A 509-nucleotide genomic window follows, 5' to 3' on the forward strand; every position below is an offset into this window, starting at 1 on the left:
TTTTTTTTTTTTTTTTTCTAATCTTGTATTGTCATGGCGACACCTGATTCCTCTGGAACTTAACTTTCTTTCAAACCTTGAGCTAACCACTGCGTTTTAGCAAATACAAATGAACTATGTATTTGCTTGGAAATCTGCCTGTCTTCAAGGTTCATGTCAAATGTTTTATAGTCCAGGGATGACTCACCTTGTGCCAATGCTATCTCAAAATGCATGTTGTGGGTGAGGGGTGGTGTGACTTTCTCAGTTTTGAGGCATTTCCTTTCTCTAATTAGCAGCTTGCTAATCTGCGTATCTGAGGTTATTGATATTTCTCCCAACAGTCTTGATTCCAGCTTCTGCTTCTTCCAGCCCAGCGTTTCTCATGATGTACTCTGCATATAAGTTAAATAACTAGGGTGACAATATACAGCCTTGACGTATTCCTTTTCCTATTTGGAAACAGTCTGTTGTTCCATGTCCAGTTCTAACTGTTGCTTCCTGGCCTGCATACAAATTTCTCAAGAGGC

The sequence above is a fragment of the Bison bison genome, unplaced genomic scaffold, assembly GCF_000754665.1.
Source record: "Bison bison bison isolate TAMUID 2011002044 unplaced genomic scaffold, Bison_UMD1.0 scf7180017854414, whole genome shotgun sequence".
Classification (NCBI taxonomy): Eukaryota; Metazoa; Chordata; class Mammalia; order Artiodactyla; family Bovidae; genus Bison; species Bison bison.